Genomic DNA, 12045 nt, shown 5'->3' on the forward strand with positions numbered 1-12045 from the left:
TTAGGTTTTAATTGGATTTGAAATTCCTAGATCTTTTAAGATTCATTGAACTTTTCAATGGCATCTTTACATCTCGATTGTGCCCTCTCAAGTTTGTGACTGGGATGCCGAGGATCACAAACAAGGTGTGAATATCCATGCAAATTATCTTGGTACCCTTAATCTTTATCACCTAATCGATGTGTCGGTTACCCACACCACTCCACCGATCTATGATAAACATTAATTCACCCTTTGCTACTCTTACAAGTTCATGTTAGTGTGCCGGTTACCCACACACACTCCACCAATGACTTGGTAAGGTATAAAGTGTAATTTCATGGGTTAGCACCAAATTCACATTTTCCTAAAGTAACTAAGATTGAGAATTTATAAAAGGTTTAGTTACTTTATATTTATTCATTATACTTATAATAATAATTATAGTCCTTGTCCTACCCGTTCGGCTAACGACCCTCCACCAGTCAAGGAAGCGGTGGGTGAGAGTGGACACCCATTAAGTTGCCATTTTGTAGGCACCAACCTTATACCCCCCCCCCCTTTTATAGACCGGCTCCGTGAATGAGGCTTATTAACGGTAAGACTGACTTGCTCTTATACATACATATATATATATATATATATATATATATATATATATATATATATATATTATTAACTTATAATACTATAAAGTATAAGGGTCGAATTTTAACTTTTAAAACTCTAGGGTTTGAAATTAAAGTGTGTATGAGACTTTACAAATTCCAAAACTTGAGGGCAAGTTTTGAACAATTCAAAAAACTTTTGGATTTTCAACTTATGAGTTTAATCAAGGTTTTAAAAACTTTAGTGAAGAGACTCTTGAACATCCATAACTTGAGGACAAGTTATGGAGTTCATAAGACAATTTATGATGAAAAAGACTCTTCAATAGTGTAACTTATGAGTTTTTAATGGATCTTTAAAAGAAGTGACTTTTGGTAATCCATAACTTGAGGACAAATCATGGATGCCATTAAAACATTTAGATCAAGAATTAACTAACAAACAATTTGCAAATAATTCGTATGATCTACCAAAACTCATAAGTGTATGAACAATCATATCAACAATTTCAAGACTCATATAAACACATATAAAATTTGAAATTTTGATAATAACCTTGAAATTCGTTTACCATAATCATTACCACATCAAAAACAGGTTTTATAAGTCCAAAACAGTTTAAGGTAATGATTCTAGACCAATTCCTGCACCAAAAATTGAAAATCTGCACTCAGGCCTACCAACTCGTCGAGTGCATGAACTGACTCGACGAGTTGGTTGAATATATGCATGGACTCGTCGAGTTCCATGATGGACTCAGTGATTCAACTGGGCAGTGTGTAGAAATTCGACATTTTTCAGCATTTTGCATCAAGTATATAGAAAACAAGCCTAGGCTCTGATACCACTAATGGGTTTGGAGCATTCTAACACTCCTATGGTGTACATGCAACCCTATATACCTTGGATCTATGTTTTCTCTAAGTCTAATATACATGCAAATATTCAATATTCCAAGGTTTCATCCTAACTAACATAATATGAAGTATATACAATACAAGAATCTAGTAGAATGACATACCTTTTTGATGGAGCTTGAAGTCTTCAACCTTTAAGAGCTTAGTGCCTCAAGTGTTGCACCTCAAATAGTTCACACAACACCAAAAACCCTTGGAATAACTTGAGAAAAAGAATACTTGCACCAAAATCGGATAGCCCTTTTTGTCTATGCACTAGTGCCAATTTCATGAACTAGATACCTCTTTACATAGTGTGTATGATTAGGGTTACATTTGTTGGATAAGGTGTCTAAGTCCATAACTATTTCTGGTAAGTACTTGACCCGAACCGGCATGGTCCATTTGGGTTGCATGGCACCATGCAATTGGATAAACTAAATGAGAGAAATAACACATATGGTTTATTAATATATTATGAGTTCTAATATATTAATAATATTGTTTAATTAGTTTTGATCAAGAATTAATTTAGAATTAATTAAGTGATCAAAAGATAACTAACTAAAGATATGGGTAGATTATGTAAATCTTCCATATCTTATATAGTGGGCTAAGAGGCTCCATGCATTGTCAAGTTGGGTTCCACCCATAGGATGCTCCATGGAGTTAACCCATGGATCAAGAAATGAAGAGTCATGGAACATTAGGGTTTACCTAATGCAACACACTATATAAGCAATGTAACTCTCCCCAAAATCGGCTACACTAAGAAAACAAGAGGGCTTGGCCGATTTTTGCATGTGTTAGAGTATTCTCTCAAGTTTATTCTTTGCATTTGGTGTTGTGTGAATCATTTGAGGCATCACACTTGAGGTTCTAGGCTCACAAGGTTTCAAGGAACACTTTCAACAACAAGGTATGTAGTTCTATCTTTTATACAAAGAAAATTGTACCCCATGTATGCTAGATAGGTTCATAACCTTGGAAAACAACTTTGCATGAGAATTAGACAAACATAGATCCAAGGTTATTAGGGTTGCATGTACACTTAGGAAGTGTTAGAATGCTCAAAACCCATCAGTGGTATCAGAGCCTAGGCTTGCTTGTTTGATTTTTGTGCAAACTGCTTGAAAAATCGAGTTTTCTACTTTCTGCCCATATGAACTTGCCGAGTCCATGGGGGGACTCGACGAGTCCATGACCAAATGCAAGCTACTCGTCGAGTCAGTTCATGCACTCGACGAGTAGAGGCTGTAGTTTTCAGAATTTTGATTTTTGTTGCTAGAAATGGACTGCGAACATTACCCTAAACTGTTTTGATGTTTTATAACTTGTTTTAGTTGGTGTAATGTTCATGTTAATCCATTTACAATGACAAATTATCAAAATTACAAGTTTTTTAAGTGTAATTGTTTTATTTATGAAAGTGTTCATATTCATGTTCTTGATCTTATGATGTTTAGATGATCATAGGAATTATTTGTAACCTATGTGGTAGATTAATTCATGATCATTATGTGCTTTAATGGAGTCCATAACTTGTCCTCAGGTTATGGAAAACCAAAAGACACTTTGTTTTTAAAACCATTAAAAGAACACATGGGTTATAAAAATGAAGAGTCTTCATTTTTAATACTCTAATTAACTCATAAGTTACAAGAAATGAAAAGTTTTGAAAGTTTACAAAACTTGCCCTCAAGTTTTGGAACAAGTAAAGTCATATTAAAACTTTAGTTCCAACCCTTAGAATTTTAAAAGTTAAAATTCAACCCTTATACTTATAATATTATAAGTTAATACTAATATATATATATATATATATATATATATATATATATATATATATATATATATATATAAGATCAAAGTCGTCTTACCGCTAGTACGCCTCATTCACGAAGCCAGTCTATAAGGTGGGTATAAGGTTGTTGCCTATAAAATGGCAACTTAATGGGTGTCCACTCTCACCCACCACTTGCTTGACTGGTGTAGGGTCGTTAGTCGAACGGGTAGGACAAGGACTTATAAATTCTCATTAAAAGTATAATGATAATTATAAAGTAACTAAATGTTTTATTAAATTCTCAATCTCAGTTACTTTAGGAAAAATGTGAATAAGGTGCTAATCCATGAAATTACACTTTACACTTTGTCTAAGTCGTTAGTGGAGCGTGTGTGGTTAACCGGCACACTAACTTGAACTTAACAAGGTAGGTAAAGGGTGACTTGATGTTTATCATAGTATCGATGGAGCGTGTGTGGTTAACCGGCACATCGATTGAGGGGTAATACATTAAGGGTACCAAGTAATTTGCATGGTTACTTCACACCTTGTTTTGTGATCCTCGGCATCCCAGTCACAAAACTTGGAGGGCACACTCGAGATTGAAACATACCTTTGAAAAGTTCATTGAATCTCAAAAGAATCTAGGAGTTTCTAAGAACCAAATTAAATATTTTTAATATTTCGTCTTTGGTGGAAATTGGTGAGTCGTCATTCACCTACCTTTCAAATATGTTATTACTTAGATTACGACATACCTCTTCTAATTATAATATATTGTGATTGGGTCCTAGCCTTAATACTACATTTGGGTGTTTTATTAAGGATTGTCTCTATTTCTAAACTAAACTTTTCTTCTTTTCAGATGTTTGCAAACACTTCTGCTTCTGGCTCTAATCCTAATGGCTCCTTACCCTTATGAACTTGTGTGGGAAAGTCACTTTTGACGGATCCAACTTTGATGAATGGATCAGAAACATCTGAATGATTACCCGCTACGAGGACAAGGAATATGTCCTCGATATGGAGCTTAAGGAGATTGATGAGACAGTTGCTACTCCTCAAGAGATTGCTGACTTTAGGGCACATGAAAGGGATGCCACCAAGGTGGCATGCATCATGATGGCCACTATGACAGCCGACCTCCAAAAGTCCTACGAGGACCTCTACCCTTTTGAAATGCACCAAGATTTGATGGAAATATACCATCAAAGTGCAAGACAAGAGAGGTACGAAATCATCTCCTCCATGATAACAACCCGAATGAAGGATGGTGAACCCATCACAGGCCACATGCAGAAAATGCAAAGATTTGTGGACCGTTTGCTGAAGCTTAATGTGAACTTCCCCGAGGAGCTAGCAATAGATATCATTTTGCACTCCTTACCTTCATGTTATGATAAATTCCGCTTGACATACCACATGAACAAGGAAGAGGTCACTCTCAGCAAACTTCAAGGACTCTTAAAGACCGCGGAAAGTGGTCTTAAGGGTAAGGCGGTTGTTATTACTCCTACTCCTACCAACTCCGCCCCTGTCTTGGCAATCAGGAAAGGACGAGGGAAAAAGAGAAAGAGTTCTTCGAAGGGTACCAAGGCTAGGACCCTTGATGGCTCTTCTTCAAGTGGAACCAAGAAAGGTTTCATCACTCCTTCTTCTGACCCAAAAGAGGCTGAATGCTTCTATTGCCATGAAAAGGCACATTGGAAGCGGAGCTGCCCAAAGTACCAGCAAGATGTGAAGGATGGGAAAGTCAAACCCAACCATGCAAGTATTTACACTATTTTATCTGATAACTCACCCAATTCTAACTCATGGGTCCTTGATACCGGTTGTGGTATTCATATCTATTCTGATTTACAAGGACCAAGAAGAAGTGAGAATGTGGATCAAGGAAGAATAAACTTGATCATGGGAAACAGGAAAGCTTCACCTGTCACCAAGATTGGAGTTTATACTTTATCACTATGTAGTGGGTTTAGTTTAGATTTGAATAAATGTTGTTATTCGCCAGAAATGGAAAGAAATATTATTTCCTTTCATGCATTGTATAAACAAGGTTTTACCTTTTCATTTGATAACGAAGTTGGTTCGATTAATGCTTTCTTTAATAATATTCTTTATTTTAAAGCATTACCTTGTGATGGTGTGTATGAAACTGTATATGTGGTTGATAACTTATGAAATAATGTTTTGTGTATTGATTCTCCTAATAATAATAACTTGGATAAAGCATCATTATGGCATTGTCGTCTTGGCCATATAAGCAAGAAACGCATAGACCAACTCCAAAAGGATGGAGTCTTGGAGTCATTTGACCTAAAGTCAGATGATAGTTGTGAATCATGCTTACTTGGAAAAATGACAAAGTCTCCCTTCATAGGTTCTTGTGAGAGGGGTGAAGGTTTGTTGGACCTTGTACACACGGACGTGTGTGGACCATTCAAACATGCCATAAGGGATGCTAATCATTATTATTTGACTTTTACTGATGATTACAGTAGATATGGATATGTCTACTTAATCAAGCCTAAGTCAGAGACTTTCGAAAGGTTTAAGGAATTTAAAAAGGAAGTCGAGAATCAGTTGGGCAGGAACATTAAGATGCTTCAATCCAATCGAGGTGGTGAGTATCTTAGTTCAGAGTTCCTTGACTATCTTAGGGAATGTGGGATTGTCTCACAATTGACACCTCCCAGGACACCGTAGTTGAATGGTGTGGCTGAGAAGCGTAATCGAACCTTGTTGGATATGGTTCGTTCCATGATGAGTTGAGCTTCGCTACCAATCTCATTCTGGGGGTATGCCTTAGAGACTACCGCCCATATTCTTAATCTAGTCCCTACAAAGAAAGTTGCCAAAACTCCTCACGAGATGTGGACTGGTAAAGTACCCAAACTAGACCACATCAAGATTTGGGGTTGTGAGGCGCGAGTCTCATGATAAGCTAGAACCCCAAAGCGAGAGGTGTATTTTCATCGGCTACCCACAAAGATCCTTTGGTTACCTCTTCTACAGACCTAGTGATAATGTGGTCTTTGTAGCAAGAAGAGGAGTCTTTCGAGAGAGAGAGTTTATAAGCCAAGGAGACAGTGGGAGGCAAATTGACCTTGAAGAACTTCAAGAGTCAAGTGGTGAAGGAACTTCAAACCCTAGCCCTCAACTTGAGGAGGAAACTCCTGTTGACTCAATTGACGAGTCTGTACCTCTGAGGTGTTCCACGAGAGTTAGGAATGCACCTGAGCATTACTATGGTTTCCATATTATTGCGGAAAGTGAGACACTTATTAGTGATGAGACACTAGTAAGTCTGGATGAACCTAACAGCTACACGGAAGCCATGGCAGGCTCTGATTCTGCTAAATGGAAAGAGGATATGGATAGCGAGATACAATCCATGTATGGCAATCAAGTTTGGAACTTGGTTGAGAATGTACCAGGTCGTAAGACTGTAGGGTGCAAATGGATCTTCAAGAAGAAGACCGACATGGATGGTAATGTACACACTTATAAGGCTCGACTGGTTGCAAAGGGCTTCTCTCAAACTCCTGGAGTGGATTATGATGAGACTTTTTCTCCAATAGCCAAGATTAAGTCTATTAGGGTTATGTTAGCCATAGCTGCATTTCATGACTATGAAATACGGCAAATGGATGTCAAAACCGCTTTCCTTAATGGAAAGTTGACTGAAGATGTTTACATGAGTCAGCCAAAAGGTTTTGTCAGTAACGAGTACCCTAATAGAGTGTGTAAGCTTGAGAAATCCATTTATGGATTAAAGCAAGCACCTCGCAGATGGAATCTTTGCTTTGATGAGAAAGTCAAGGAATTTGGCTTTTGTAGGAGTGAAGATGAATCTTGTGTGTATGTCAAGGCTAGTGGGAGTATAGTTAGCATTTTGGTATTGTATGTGGATGACATACTACTCATAGGAAATGACATCCCAACTCTGCAGGAAGTTAAGTCCTGACTTGGGAAGTGTTTCTCTATGAAGGACCTAGGAGAAGTTGCCTATATTCTAGGGATAAGGATTTTGAGAGACCAGAGTAAAAGACTAATTGGACTTAGTCAAAGTACCTACTTGGACAAGGTGTTGAAGAGATTCAGCATGCAGAACTCCAAGAAAGGAGAGTTACCCATCCAGAGTAACGCCAGATTGAGTAAGACACAAAGCACTAGTACTGAGGCTGAGATAGCAGAAATGAGTCGAGTGTCTTATGCTTCAGCAGTAGGCTCGATCATGTATGTTATGACTTGTACTCGACCTGATGTAGCCTTTGCCTTGAGCATGGTTAGCAGGTATCAGGGGAAACCTGGCAAGGCTCACTAGACTGCGGTAAAGAATATCCTCAACTGCCTACAGAGGACTAAGGACTGGGTCCTTACCCTCGCTGGGAGTGATGACTTGAGAGTTATAGGGTATTGTGATGCTGGTTTCCAGACTGATAGGGATAATTTCCGCTCTCAGTTGGGTTGGGTCTCACCCTAAACGGAGGAGCAATCACTTGGAAGAGTTCCAAGCAGGAGAAGGTGGTTGATTCCACTTGTGAATCAGAGTATATAGCAGCAAGCAAGGCTGCAAAGGAGGCTATATGGGTGAAGAACTTCATAGGAGACCTTGGAGTAGTACCAACTATAAAGGAGCCCATGGAAATTTTTTGTGATAGTGAAAGTGTTGTTGCCTTAGCCAAAGAACCAAGGGATCACGGGAGATTCAGACACATCGACAGAAAATATCATTTTATCAGACATCGCATAGAAGAAGGAATCCTCGTGGAAAAGAGGGTATCATCGGATGAGAACTCAGCAGATCCCCTTACGAAGGGACTGAGTAGGGTTAAACATCTCCAGCATGCTTGGAGCATAGGGCTGAAGGATGGTATAAGTTTTAGTAGTTAGATAAATTACAAAATTTGTAAAGTGTAATTGACATTTGATGATGAATAAAAATTTGTGTTTATTTATGAGTAAAGTGTTACTATCTTTTGTCAATCGTTTACTATAATTTCTTTTGCATGTTTTGGCTTCCAGAATAGTATGGTGTGGTTTCGCATATTATTCAAACTTTCCACAGTCAGTCATATGTTGGAAGTAGATATGAAGTAAGATTGTCATGAAGTTGGTTGTAGGTGTCAGGATATAAGATAACACTTCATGAGTACTCATAAGTTCTGAGTATTGGAATCAACCAACGCTCACTGGAATCACGTCATGGAATTTTATCTCGAGTGATCGTGAGACGGTAATATCATATAAGTCTTCAAACCTAGAGATATGATTTGTTGCCTATGAATTGATTATGCATTGATTGTATGAAAACGCATTGGTAACTCAATGTTATAAAACGTGCTTTTGTGTATAATTCAACTAGTAGTAGAACAAACATATGAGTCGAAGTTTATCTGTTCCTTCTTGGATTAGAAGCTGATATCTGGGCCCCTCGATGATTTTGTTTTGACCTATGTACCGGGCCCGGTCAAAACTAAGTTGATGCGTTCAATTAAGTTCTTTGTCAAACAAATCGAGAATCGGGAAACAAACTGCTGGACAATAAGTAAGACATTGTTCCATGTAATTGTTCGGCTGATATCTAAAACAGAGGATTATATGATCACTTATCTTAAATGGCGTATCAACATCTTCTCAGATCCGAGAGACCTTGAAATAGCTTTGATTGCCGATTGGTTCTTGAAGTATTGCAGTTATAGTTATTAGACTTATCCAAGTGGGAGACTGTTGGATAAGGTGTCTAAGTCCATAACTATTTCTGGTAAGTACTTGACCCGACCCGGCATGGTCTATTTGGGTTGCATGGCACCATGCAATTGGATAAACTAAATGAGAGAAATAACACATATGGTTTATTAATATATTATAAGTTCTAATATATTAATAATATTGTTTAATTAGTTTTGATCAAGAATTAATTTAGAATTAATTAAGTGATCAAAAGATAACTAATTAAAGATATGGGTAGATTATGTAAATCTTCCATATCTTATATAGTGGGCTAAGAGGCTCCATGGATTATCAAGTTGGGTTCCACCCATAGGATGCTCCATGGATGCTCCATGGAGTTAACCCATGGATCAAGAAATGAAGAGTCATGGAACATTAGGGTTTACCTAATGCAACACACTATATAAGCAATGTAACTCTCCCCAAAATCAGCTACACTAAGAAAACAAGAGGGCTTGGCCGATTTTTGCATGTGTTAGAGTATTCTCTCAAGTTTATTCTTTGCATTTGGTGTTGTGTGAAGCATTTGAGGCATCACACTTGAGGTGCTAGGCTCAAAAGGTTTCAAGGAACACTTTCAACAACAAGGTATGTAGTTCTATCTTTTATACAAAGAAAATTGTACCCCATGTATGCTAGATAGGTTCATAACCTTGGAAAACAACTTTGCATGATTATTAGACAAACATAGATCCAAGGTTATTAAGGATGCATGTACACTTAGGAGGTGTTAGAATGCTCAAAATCCATCAACATTCATGTAAACCCTAATACCCATGACCTTTCATTTCCATAGGATCCATGGGTTAAAAACTCCATGGACTATCCATGAAAGCTTAGCCCAACCTAAATGAACTTGGCCCATCCTATATATATATATATATATATATATATATATATAAGAGTCCATATTTAATTAGTTCATTTTGATCACTAAATTAATTCTAAATTAATACTTGATCAATACTAATTAAATGATATGATTTCATATTAATATATTAGAACTTATAATATATTAATATAAATTATAAGTATCCTTTTTCTTATTTTGTCTATCCAATTGTTTCGATGCCATGCAACCCAAATGGACCATGCTACTCTCGGGTCGAATACATTCCAATAATAGTTATGGGCTTAGACATCTAATCCAACATTAGGGCCATGGGGAAGAAAGGATTTGGCCCTTTTTGGATGTGGGTATTACAGTTTAAGTGATCAGAGTGCTCGATGGCATTTCAGAGCCCAAGGGTATAATCGTAATTTGCTAGTTCGGGCCTTTATGAATTTTGGGTTCTTGTTCGGGAAGTTTTAAGGAAATGGTGAGTCGTTAGAAGCGTAGAGCTTCTCGTCACCTTTCCGTGGATATAAAGTTCATTGGAAATGGGCTTGGGACGAAAGAGTTATAGCCGAATGAATTTCGAGTGTTTTGGAGGGGTATCTAGTTCGCGGGGCGTACTAGATGTGTACGCAAGGCGTACCAAGTGGAGAGGTCGTGGGTGGTCTTCGAGTACGACAAGCGTACTAAGGGGTACGCGGGGCGTACTCCCTTTAACCATGAAACCCTAAATTATGACCCTTGACCCTATTTAAACCTCATTTCTTTCATAAGCCTCATCTTTTATCAACCTCTAAGCCTCCTAAACCCTAAAAGTCAACCCCTAACCCTTATCTTGGAGCTTTTAAGCCATTGTGAAGGATTTTGGAGTATTTTTGTGCTCTTGGAAGAGCTTGGAGCTTGTTTAAGAATCACCACCTGGAAGAGAGCTTGTAGATCCATAAGTTTGCCATCTTTTGCAATCTATTGAAGGTATAAGTTCTCTATCTTGCTCACTCTTTGGTTATGTCTTCTTTTGGGTTTGTTCTTAGTCCTTTTAGCCTCTTTTGGTGGTTCTTGTGAGCTATGGTTGTTCCAGAGGTTTGATCTTGTGGATCTGGACGTTTTAGGTGTCCCAAAGGCATAAAAATGTGATCTTTATGGTTTATTTGGACTCATGCATGTGTTAAGACCTTTCATTAAGCTCTTTTGAGCTCTAGAGTCCCATTAATCCATGTATGCAAGTAAAGTTGCCAACTTTACGTGATAAGTCATCTATAGGAATCAAATCTAAGAATTTGGAGCAAGGGCTTAAGTGATTAAGTGATTTTTAGAATGGTTAGGGTCCAGGGGAGTACGTTGGGCGTACCTATCTGGTATGTTGCGCGTACTGGCCCCAAAGAGTGTACGTTGGGCATCCCAGCTGATTACGCGGGGCGTACTCAATCAGGTTGGGTTTTCTAGAGTTGTTGACCTTTTGGACATTTGATCATTGACAAGGAGTTAACTAGGGTTGACCATTCATTAATTTGGGCCTTTTTGGATATTGGGCCTTCCCAGGATAGGTCCATGATGGATTTGGGCCTTATTGGGCCTTGTGGTGTCATTTCGGGTTTGGGCTATCGTTTGGGGTTTTTGTTGGTCCAGCTATGATTATGTGTTTTGGGATTAGGAAAAAGTTTTAGGCTTCAGGTTAAGGCCTATGTAAGGGTTGGACCCAATTTCGAAAATTAGGCCATAAGTGGACTTTGGATGACTTTTGGTTTGTGGGCCTTTATGATGGGTGTTTGGGCCTTAGTTTTGGACCAAACTAGGTGAAGGGTAAAATGGTCTTTTTACCCCATGTATAGATTATCGGATTGGGTTTGGAACCTAATTGTTAATTGGGTGTTATTTGTTTGACCGCGCGAAGATTCTAGTGGATCTTCAAGCAAAAATATTTTTGTGGTTTCAGTTGTTGAGGTGAGTCTCCCTTCGTGAATGTTATGGGTCGAAGGCACCAAGGCCAGCCCTTTATTTATTGCATAGTATGATGGTTGTCTGTGTGATAATTATCATTGTTCACGTATTGCTTGATGATCATGTGATTTATGTATGCTATTATGTGGTAAGGGTAGGGATAAAATAGACCCCGTAACCGGTTGAAATGGACCGGAAGGTAGGTCGAGCACCCAAATATGTCTGGCAGGGTAGGTCGAGCACCCAGATATGCTCGGCAGAGT

Source organism: Lactuca sativa, chromosome 7, assembly GCF_002870075.4.
Source record: "Lactuca sativa cultivar Salinas chromosome 7, Lsat_Salinas_v11, whole genome shotgun sequence".
Lineage (NCBI taxonomy): Eukaryota > Viridiplantae > Streptophyta > Magnoliopsida > Asterales > Asteraceae > Lactuca > Lactuca sativa.